Here is an 11598-nt window from a genome sequence, read left to right on the forward strand (position 1 = left end):
TAACTTCTCTGTTCCATGCTACGCATCAACAAACAGCTAAAGAAATGGCCTATGTCTTCAGAGGGGATCCAGCTGATTGGCCACCTGGCCTAGGCAAACAAATAGAAGGAAAATGCAAGTCACAGTAGTTTTAAAACAACTGCTGATTTCAGAATTTTCTCAGTAAACTGAATTCACATTATACTTCACACCAATACTGATTGTATATCCTCTAAGTCTCCAATATAAAACTCACTTTTTCATTATTAAGTTGAATAATAATTTTTGTGGTGATTACATAAGAAATCACATATAAATCCCTTAATCTAATGCCTGAAACACATGAAATATAGGGTCTGCCCCTTACAATTTATTTTATTTTATTCCCAATTTAAAAAGCTTTGCAGTCATTTGTGTAACCTGTAGATTCATGATACTTTGTTTTAACATACAAACAATTAATGAAACATCCTTGGATGCCATCAGAGAGCTTTGATGTCAACTCCCTGGATGCTCCCCAAATATTCCAGCTTGTTCAATTCATTCTGCCCTTTAAAATTTAATGAGACTTGGCTTGAATATCATCTTCTCTATAGCCAGGATTTCTGAATTCTTACTTTTACTGCATTCCCTGTGGCCACTCTGTTTATATTTTAACTTTCCTTGTATATTTTAACATACTAGATATTTCACTTCTCTCATTGTTCCTACCTTCTGCTTTGAAAACTTCATTATTTTTAGGTATGAGCAATCAAAATGAAGAGTTTATAAGATTATCTAATGCAGTTCTGTGGTTTAAGTAGGGTTTTAAAGGATAACAAGGGTATGATGTGATTTGGAAAAGACCAAACTCTGACAAGTAGCCATATCAACTTCCTATGAAATGACCCGGAATATTGGTTCATAAAAAAAGAAGTTCTGCATAGAAACAGCAAAATGAATGAAAGCATAGAATTACATGAATTTTACTTCAGGCTTAAGCAAGACAGAAAGAATGGAGACAGCTAAAGATTAACTTGGCAGGAAGTGAAAAGCCCTGCAGAACATCAGTAGATAAACTGTGGCCTCAAAACATTGTAGAGAGAAACTTGTCTTCAGGATCCCAAACTGCCCCACGTCTGGACCATTTCTCTTTGGTGACACAGAGATCTCTGTCTTTTGTCAATGTCAATACTCTCACGCTCTCAGCAACGCCATCCATATAGTAAGATTTTACCTCACATTTCTTCCCAGGAGCATTTGCATTTTTCAATGTATTAATTCTTTAATTAGGAGGATAATACTATGAAGGCGAAAATATTTACTTTAGTTAGTGATGGACGAAATCTTCAACACTCTAAAAAGTATATAATGTAATCAAATACCAACCCAAATGCAAAGGTTAGGATGGTCCTCAATAGAAAGTTTATGACAGAATTTATGCATTAGAAATCATTTACAAAACTTGAAGAAAACAAAGCAATATTTGTTATGGGTTGAACTCTGTCACCCCCAAATTCCTATGTTGAAATCAACTACCAGTACCTCAGAATGTGACCTTCTTTGTAAATAGAGTTGTTTCAGTTGTAATTCATCATATTAAAATGAGGTCATTAGGATGGGTCCTGATCTGACTGGCATCCTTATAAAAAAGGAGTAATTTGGACAGATAGACATTATGTACAGAAGGGAAAACTCTGTGTGAAGATTGAAATTATGTTGGCATAAGCCAAGAAATGACCCAAAGCTAGAAGAAAGACCTGGAACAGATCCTTCTCTAGCATCTTCAGAGGGAGCATGACCTTGCCACACCTTGATCTTGAATTTTAAGTGTCTGGAAATGCGAAACAATTCATTTCTATTGTTTAAGCATCTGTTTTCAGTTCTTTGTTACAGCAGGCTTAGTAAACTGATACAGTATTCTATTTCAAGTTAACTTTTACATAAACTATAAATTGAAACTATAATATTCATAAACTATAATGTTCAAATATAAACTATAATATTCAAAACTATAATATTAAAAAGTCATCAGAGTAGGTATTTCTATATTATCGTTAGGGGGGTGAATGGAAACATATTAAATAAGAATTAGTAATTGTAATAGTAAGTATTTATCATGGAAATAATCAGTATTGTGGGTACATATCAATTATAATGCAATGGGGTTCATGGCATAAGAAGTATAGTAGCAGATTTTATCTTCAAATTATATTTTTAAATTTAATTTAATCTTTATATTTTAATATTTGATTATATGCCATACTACTATTAAATAGTGTAACTTGATTGTATAAATGGGCAGAAGCCAGGTACACACTATAAGAAGATACTTTAGGAGAATTTTCAGGGGAGATGTTTGTGAGGGATAAAAGAGAAAAAAAGACTGGAAAGAAAATAAGGGTGAGTTCAAGGGAGAATTAAGAGATTGTGATCTCCATTTTTAAAGAAAGGTTCTAAATTGAGTGGCGCCATGTGAACTTAGAATTTAGAATACTTATATTAGGTCATTACACAACTGAGGTGATCACCTACTGTAACACTAACTATCACAGAGGAAGAACCATGAACACCAAAGAATGATACAAGGGATCGCAAATGGAAAGGTTTCTCACATATTCAGTCCACATAAGATGGATCTGACATGCATAAGGTGAAGTTTTCTTTTTCTGCCCCCTACCCCCATTCCTCAAAGATTTTTTTTGTGGTGAGGTATGGATAAATGGAATTTTGCAAGCTTCATATGCCATGTTACATACAGGTATATTATAAAATATATAATATTTACATGGAGGTAAGAACTTGAGTTCTTATCTTGCATTTTAGTCATATTCAGAAATACCTAGAAATGGGATTTTAAATGCTAAAATGACAAGATGCTACAAAAATAGAAAGTTCGAACAATTTGGAATAAGAATTTTAAATCTGGGGTGCCTGGGTGGCTCAGTCGGTTAAGCGTCTGACTTCAACTCAGGTCATGATCTCCTGGTTTGTGGGTTTGAGCTCCATGTCGGGCTCTGTGCTGACAGCTCAGAGCCTGTAGCCTGCTTCAGATTCTATGCCTCCCTCTCTCTGCCCCTCCCATGTTTGCGCTCTCTCTCTCTCTTAAAAATAAATTTAAAAAACATTAAAAATATTTCTTAAAGAATTTTTAAAACAAAATTTTGTAACTGTCATTTCTAAATAAAAATTTAAATTTAATAAAAAATATTCTGTAATCTCTATCTCTGCATGCTATGTCTATTGAAAGTTAATGTCCTCAAATGTTGAAGAAATAACCTAAGTTAATTATGTTCTTTTAACAGTAGTATGCACTCTCCTGGACTCAAGGGGTAGTGTGTTGGGAGCTGAAAAGTTTCCAAGTTATCATCATCCTGTCTAGTTCTTTGTGGCATTTTTCTCTTTGGTCCCCACAAAATCCATTCTCCCCTTCTCCAATAGTAAAATAATTTTTTAATGCACATGACTTCCAAACCACAACAGATACTTCCTAGATTCCCTTCAGATAAGGCATGGCCATGTGACCAAGCACAATCAATGGAATATAAGAAGCATGAGGTGAACAACTTCCCTATTACACTGTATAAAAAACTATCTTGCTTTCCATTTCTCATGTTTCTATTCCAGTCTGCTAAAATGTTAATGTGATGATGGAGGTTAACACCCCACTTACTGTGAGATAAGATAAAAAAAGATCAAAGAAACTAGATCTTCATAAATTGCTGATAAAAATATAATATTGGTAAAACCACTTTGGAAAATTCTGCAGACATCATGGTACAGAGCCCATTTACAACACCTCCATCCTGTCTCATGAAAGGCCACACCGAATCTACTTCTTCAACTTACTTGCTCCATCATCCCAAGGACTCTTTCACAGCAGATTAGTTTGTACCTTAAGTCACACAACAATTTCACTTATATATTGGTTAAAAGTGAAAATAAATTAGAATAATATTTAATAAGAGAAAAACTGGGTTAATTACACAGTAGAAACCAAACACCACATGACATATCTAAGCTGAACTCTACTATTTGGGTCAAAACCTCACCTCTTTTATTCTTCTCTATTAGTGAAGATGTTGGTAAACAACAACAAACATTACATATAAATATAAATATAAATATAAATTATAAATATACACAATACAAATATAAAATATAAGTATAAATATAAATATAATATGAATATAAAATATAAGTATAAATATAAATATAATATGAATATAAAATATAAGTATAAATATTAAAAATATGTATTATGAATCTATTTCCTGAAAATATATGGAACCTCCAAGGTGCTGAACCTAAGAACTCAAAATAATAATGTGATAATAAAAACCTTAAGTGCTTTAATGTCCTAGGCATTAGAACTGGTCTGGCAGTAGGGGAGCCAAGATGACAGAACAGCATGGAAGTTTTTTGTGTGTCTCATATCCATGAAATATAGCCAGACCAACACTAAACCATTCTGCACACCGAGAAAACTGATCTGAGGATTAACACAACAATCTGCACAACCTGAACCACAGAATTCAGTAGGTAGGCAGCGCAGAGAGGTGAACTGGGGGAGAGAGAAGCATGGAAGGCAGGAAGCCACTTTTGCGTGTGGAGAGAGGACAGAAATGGGGGGGGAGGAGTACAGGAAAAGCACCCTCCCTAAAAAGCAGCTGGAGAGAAAGTGGAAAAGTGGACACAGCCACAGGGACTGAACTAAAAAGGGAGAAAGGAGAAAGGAGAGGGTTTAAATTCCATTAAGACTGTAAACAACAGGAACGCAAAGGCTGCAACTCCGCAGCTCAATACCTGGCAGTGCTCTGGTGGGAAGGGTGAATCCCCAGTAGCAGAGTGGAGTTGGGGCTCTTCAGGCCACACAGGGAGAGGTGGTTCCCCTGCTGGGAGGACACGTGGTAGAGGCTGTGTGGGTCCCCCAAAGGCAAGGACTCAGGGGACCTCGGAGAACAACCACATTCACTGGTACTGGAACAAGGTCGTTAAGGGTGAAGCCTGGTGCCAGATGTGTATTGTGATTTTCCATAATCCCTGAAATGCTGCTGCTACACTACCTTATGAAATTTTCATGGGGCAGGCTGGCACCCAGCCACAGTCTCTGGGTATTGGTAGGAGCACGGTCCCGCAAACATTCCTTGGTACAGTCAGACCTGGACACTGCTCAGTGAGTCCCTCCTGCAGAGGGGCAGAATGGGCCAAAGCCACAGTCCCTCAGAAGTAAGGGGTCAGGAAAAACAGCCATATATGAGGCAAAACTCAGGAGGGAGGTGCTGCCTGGGGCTTGGTCATGCACTGTGTAAAAGTGGGGAGTGGATGGAAGCCAAAGACAAAGGACAAGCACATGATTGCTGATCAGTGAGAACACAGTTCTGATACTAGAGACTGGATAGCTGGGTAAGTCCATTTTCACCGCTCCCACGCATGTGCATATATGCACCTACAAGCATCACAACAATCCACCCTAGTAAGCTAAGCAGTACCATCTAGTGGACAATGGAGCCATTACACTAAGCCCTGCCCAACTGGGCCAACCTCTCTCTTCAAGAACACAAGTCTCTGTGCCTGCTTAGTTTATGGAATAAAGTGTTTCATACTTTGACTTCTAGGGGAAAACGAAGTAATTTCAGTCATATTTCATTCTCTTTACCAGTCCATATATTCAACTTTCTTTGTGTTTTTTTTTTGTTTTCTTTCTTTTTCGTTTTTTTTTTTTTGTGAAAGCACAGAGACAAAAAAATTCATTCTTATTTTCAATTATTATTACAAAAATTTGTCTTTAATTTTTTCCACTGTATTTTTTACTTTTGTATAAACAAGTAAAAAATTCTATTTTACTTCCATCATTTTATTTGAGTCTACTTCAGTGTATTCGTTTCTTAAAAATTTTGAAAAGACTTCCTCTTTTTTCTTTGCCCTTTTTTTCTCTAATCTATCAAGCCCCTTTCAACACCTAGACCAAAACACACCTATGACATAGCATCATTTATTCAATCTTTGTGTGTGTGTGTGTTTGTTTTCAATTTTTTAATTTTAATATATGTTTTAAATTAATTATTTTAATTTTTTTACCTCATCAATTCCTTTTCTCCCTTCAAAACGACAAAGTGAAGGAAATCAACCCAAAAGAAAGAGAAGGAAGAAATAACAGCCAAGGACTTAACCAACACAGATACAAGCAAGATGTCTGAACCAGAATTCAGAATCACGATAATAAGACTACTAGCTGGAGCCAAAAATAGATTATAATCCCTTTTGTGGAGATAAAAGAAGTAAAAGCCAGTCAGGATGAAATAAAAAATGCTATAACTGATCTTCAAACTTGAATGGTGCCACGGCGGCAAGGATAGATGAGGCAGAACAGAGAATCAGCAGTATAGAAGACAAACTTATGGAGAATAAGGAAGCATAAAAAAAGAGGGAGATTAAGGCAAAAGAACACAATTTAAGAATTACAGATATTAGTGACTCATTAAAAAGGAACAACGTCAGAATCATAGGGTTCCCAGAAGAGGAAGAGAGAGAAATAGGGGTAGAAGGGTTATGTGAGCAATATATACTGAAAAACTTTCCTAACATGGGGAAAGACAGACATCAAAAGCCAGGAAGCACATAGGACTCCCATTAGATTAAACGAAAGTTGACCATCAACAAGGCATATCATAGACAAATTCAGAAAATACTCAGGCAAGGAGAGAATCATGAAAGCAGCAAGGGAAAAAAAAAAGTCCCTAACCTACAAGGGAAGACAGACCAGGTTTGCAGCAGACCTATCCACAGAAACTAGGAGGTATAGAAAGCAGTGGCAGGATATATTCAATGTGCTGAATCAGGAAAATATGCAGTCAAGAATTCTTTATCCAGCAAGATTGTCATTCAAAATAGAAGGAGAGATTAAAACTGTCCCAGACAAAAATTAAAGGAGTTTGTGACCAGTCCTACAAGAAATTTTAAGGGGACTCTCTGAGGGAGAAAAGATGAAAATAATAAACAAACAAATACCAAAGCAACAAACACTAGAAAGGATGAGAGAACACCATCAGAAACTCCAACTCTACAACCAACAGAACGGCAATAAATTCATATCTTTCAGTATACACTCTAAACGTCAATGGACTCAATGCTCCAATCAAAAGACATAGGGTAACAGAATGGATAAGAAAACAAGATCCATCTCTATGCTGTTTACAAGAGACCCACTTTAGACCTAAGGACACCTTCAGATTGAAAGTAAGGGGATGGGGAACCATCTATCATGATAATGGTCAACAAAAGAAAGCTGTAGTAGCCAAACTTATATCAGACAATTTAGACTTTAAAATAAAGGCTGTATCAAGAGATGCAGAAGAAAATTATATCATAATTAAGGGGTCTATCCACCAAGAAGATCTAACAAGTGTAAATTTTTATGTGCTAAATGTAGAAGCACCCACATATATATCAACCAATTAATCACAAACAGAAAGAAACCCATTTATAGTAATACCATAATAGCAGGGGACTTCAACACCCCACTCACAGCAATGGACACATCTAATAAAAAAATCAACAAGGAAACAATGGCATTGAAAAACACACTAGACCAGAAGGACTTAACAGATATATTCAGAACATTTCATCCTAAAGCAGCAGAATATACATTCTTCACCAGTGCACAGGTAATGTTCACCAGAATAGACAACATACTGGTACACAAATCAGTCCTCAACAAGCACAAATGGATCAAAATCATACCGTGCATATTTTCAGACCACAACGCTATGAAACTCGAAATCAACCACAAGAAAAAAATTAGAAAGGTAACAAATCCATGGAGACTAAAGAACATCCTACTAAAGAATAAATGGGCTAACCAAGCAGTTAAATAGGAAATTAAAAAGTTCATGGAAACCAATGAAATTGATAACACCACAACCCAAAACCTCTGGGACGCAGCAAAGGCGGTCATAAGAGGAAAGTATATAGCAATCCAGGGCTTCCTAAAGAAGGAAGAAAGGTCTCAGATACACAACCTAATCTTATGCCTTAAAGAGCTAGAAAAAGAACAGCAAATAAAGCCCCAAACCAGCAGAAGACATGAATAATACAGATTAGAGCAGAAATTAATGCTATTTAAACGAAAAAACTAACAAACAAACAAACAAACAGATCAATGACACCAAAAACTGGTTCTTTGAAATAATTAACAAAATTGATAAACCACTAGCCAGTTTGATCAAAAAGAAAAAGGAAAGGACCCAAATAAAATGAAGAATGAAAGAGGAGAGATCACAACTGACATAGCAGAAATAAAAACAATAATAAGAGAATATTATAAGCAATTATATGCCAATAAAATGGGCAATCTGGAAGAAATGGACAAGTCCTAGATACATATACACTACCAAAACTGAAACAGGAAGAAATAGAAAATTTGAACAGACCCATAACCAGTAAAGAAATCAAATTAGTAATCAAAAATCTCCCAAAAAACAAGAGACCATGGTCAGATGGCTTTGCAGGGGAATTCTACCAAACATTTAAGGAAGAGTTAACACCTATTCTCTTGAAGGTGTTCCAATAAACAGAAATGGAAGGAAAACTTCCAAACTCTTTCTATGAAGCTAGCATGAAGCCAGCATTACCCTGATTTCAAAACCAGACAGAGACACCACTAAAAAGGATTTCCCTGATAACATGGATGCAAAAATCATTAACAAGATGTTAGCCAACAATACATTAAAAAGTTGTTCACCACAACCAAGTGGGATTTTTACCTGGGAGGCAGGGATGTCTCAATATCTGGAAAACAATTAATGTGATTCATCATATCAATAAAAGAAAGGACAAGAACCATATAATCCTCTTAATACATGCAGAGAAAGCATTTAATAAAATACAGCATCCTTTCTTAATAAAAACCCTCAAGAAAGTAGGGATAGAAGGATCTTACCTCAAGATCATAAAAGCCATATATGAACGACCCAATGCTAATATCATCCTCAATGGAGAAAAACAGAGCTTTTCCCCTAAGGTCAGGAACAAGACAGGGATATCCACTCTCACCACTGTTATTCAACATATTATTGGAAGTCTTAGCTTCTGCAATCAGACAACACAAAGAAATAAAATGCATCCAAATTGGCCAGGACGAGGTCAAACTTTCACTCTGTGCAGATGACATATTACTCTATATGGAAAACCCTATAGATTCCACCAAAAAACTGTTAGAACAGATTCATGAATTCAGCAAAGTTGCAGGTTATAAAATCAATGCACAGAAATTGATTGCATTCCTATACACCAACAATGAAGTGACAGAAAGAGAAATCAAGGAATCGATCCCATTTACAATTGCGCCAAAAACCACAAAATACCTAGGAGTATTTGGTAAAATAACAAAGAGGTGAAATATCTATACACTGAAAACTATAGAAAGCTTATGAAATAAATTGTAGAAGACACAAACAAATGGAAAAAGATACCATTCTCCTGGATAGGAAGAACAAGTATTGTTAAAATGTCGATACTACCCAAAGCAATCTACATATTCAGTGCAATCTCTATCAAAATAACACCAGCATTCTTCACAGAGCTAGAACAAATTATCCTAAAATTTGTATGGAACCAGAAAAGACCCCAAATAGCCAAAGCAATCTGGAAAAAGAAAACCAAAGCAGGAGGCATCACAATCCCGGACTTCTAGCTACAAAACAAAGCTGTAATCATCAAGACAGTATGGTACGGGCACAAAAACAGACACTCAGATCAATGGAACAGAATAGAGAACCCAGAAATGGACCCACAAATGTATGGCCAACTAATCTTTGACAAAGCAGGAAAAAATATCCAATGGAATAAAGACAGTCTCTTTAGCAAGTGGTGCTGGGAAAACTGAACAGCGACATGCAGAATATGAACCTGGACCACTTTCTTACACCATACACAAAAATAAACTCGAAATGGATTAAAGACCTAAATGTAAGACAGGAAGCCATCAAAATTGCTTGGCTGCAGCAACTTCTTATTCAACACGTCTCTGGACACAAGGGAAACAAAAGCAAAAATGAACTATTGGGACCTCATCAAAATAAAAAGCTTCTGCACAGCTAAAGAAACAATCAGCAAAACTAAAAGGCAAGTGACAGAATGGAAGACGGTATTTGCAAACAGCATATCAGATAAAGGGTTAGTATCCAAAATCTATCAAGAATTTATCAAACTCAACACCCAAAAAACAAATAATCCAATGAAGAAATGGGCCGAAGACATGAATAGACACTTCTCCAAAGAACATCCAGATGGCCAACCGACACATGAAAAAATGCTCAACATCACTCATCATCAGGGAAATACAAATCAAAACCACAATGAGATACCACCTCACACCAGTCAAAATAGCTACATTAACAACTCAGGCAACAACAGATGTTGGCGAGGATGCGGAGAAAGAGGATCTCTTTTGCATTGCTGGTGGGAATGCAAACTGGTGCAGCCACTCTGGTAATAGTATGGAGCTTCCTCAAAAAATCAAAAATAGAACTACCCTACAACCCAGCAATTGCACTACTAGGTAGTCATCGAAGGGATACAGGTATGCTGTTTCAAAAGGTTGCATGCACCCCAATGTTTATAGAAATACTATCCACAATAGCCAAAGTGGAAAGAACCCAAATATCCATCAATGGATGAATGGATAAAGAAGATGTGGTACATTTATATACAACGGAGTATTACTCAGCAATCAAAAGAATGAAATCTTGCCATTCGCAACTACATGGATGGAACTTGAGGGTATTATGTTAAGCAAAATTAGTCAGTCAAAGACAAATATCATATGACTTTACTCATATGACGACTTTAAGACACAGAACAGATGAACAATAAGGGAAGGGAAGCAAAAATAATATAAAAACAGGGAGGGGACAAAACAGAAGTGACTCTTAAATATGGAGAACAGAGGAGTACTGGAGGGGTTGTGGAAGGGGGTATAGGCTAAGTGGGTAGGGGCATTAAGGAATCTACTCCTGAAATCATTGTTGCAATATATGCTAACTACTTTGGATGTAAACTTAAAAAAATAGAATTTTAAAAAATAATTAAAAAAAAAAAAAAGAACTGTTCTATCGGTCTACATTTAAATGTCTCAATCAATGTAACTGGATCTAAAACTAGTTAGGCAGTGTCTCTCTGATCCTCTTCATTATCAGTCTAAAGTTGCTCATATTTCCTAGTTTGTGCTAGATAATCATAGAAAACAGTTTAAAGATATTTGACAATTTTAATGTATAACTTCTGCAGTAATTCAGCTACTTCTAGACATATAGTGTCTCTCATTTATGTTTAGAAATAGACAAATTGTACACTAAGTATATTTCGGTATGATTCATTCAACATGAAACATTAATGAGGCACCTAATAAATTCACATTAATAGAAGAAGAAAAACTGTAATTATAATAACAAGCTTTCTCTAGGCAGTTCAAGTCATATTTCCAATATTTTCAGATGTATCAAACATAAAATTTACTACTATTTCAGGGCTAGAACTGAGGCTGATTTATCTCTTTGTTTATACACTATCATCATACCTGGAAATATATCAAAACAAATTGTTTTTACTGCACAGAAAGACTAAAGAAAAATGAATGTA

The sequence above is a fragment of the Acinonyx jubatus genome, chromosome B4 (genome assembly GCF_027475565.1).
Source record: "Acinonyx jubatus isolate Ajub_Pintada_27869175 chromosome B4, VMU_Ajub_asm_v1.0, whole genome shotgun sequence".
Classification (NCBI taxonomy): domain Eukaryota; kingdom Metazoa; phylum Chordata; class Mammalia; order Carnivora; family Felidae; genus Acinonyx; species Acinonyx jubatus.